We start from the raw sequence: 665 nt of genomic DNA on the forward strand, positions 1-665 counted from the left end.
TTTGGGGGTTCTCCTATAGAAGACCCCAACATGCACATCAGAGATTTCATCGAGATCTGTGACACTTTCAAGTTTAATCGAGTTTCTGAAGATAATATTAAGTTGAGGCTTTTCCCATTCTCTCCGAGGGATAAAGCTAAGTGTTGGTTTCATTCTCTACCACCAGGTTCTATCACCAAATGGGAGGATCGTGCTCAAAAGTTTCTAACTAAATTCTTCCCTATGGTGAAGACAGCTGCAATCAGAAACGCTCTTACTCAATTTGCCCAGCAATCGGGAGAATCTTTGTGTGAGGCTTGGGATTGCTACAAGGAGATGTTTAGGAAGTATCCTCATCATGGGATGCCTGACTGGATGATCATTAACTGCTTTTATAATGGTTTGGGTGCAACTTCTAGACCCATGCTTGATGCAGCATCAGGTGGAGCCTTATGGGCTAAAAGCTACGATGAAGCTTATAAGTTGATTGTGCTGATGGCTGCTAATGAATACCAGAACCCAACTCAGAGAATGCCTCAAGGCAAGGTAGCAAGAATTCTAGAAGTGGATACAGCTACTGCTATAGCTGCTCAGCTTTAAGTTTTGAAAATGAAGGTGGATTCTTTGGCTAATTATGGAGTTAATCAGATCACTAGTGTCTGTGAGCTTTGTGCTGGTGCGTATGA

At 42.4% G+C, this 665-nt stretch overlaps 1 non-coding gene across 1 annotated transcript; it reads right to left on the reverse strand.

The window, feature by feature from the left end:
* Positions 1-237: 237 nt before the first annotated feature.
* Positions 238-344, reverse strand: LOC141709176 (small nucleolar RNA R71). The gene has a single exon (XR_012569766.1). It is a non-coding gene; the product is annotated as a small nucleolar RNA R71 (small nucleolar RNA).
* Positions 345-665: the final 321 nt, after the last annotated feature.

The sequence above is a fragment of the Apium graveolens genome, chromosome 2 (assembly GCF_009905375.1).
Source record: "Apium graveolens cultivar Ventura chromosome 2, ASM990537v1, whole genome shotgun sequence".
Lineage (NCBI taxonomy): Eukaryota > Viridiplantae > Streptophyta > Magnoliopsida > Apiales > Apiaceae > Apium > Apium graveolens.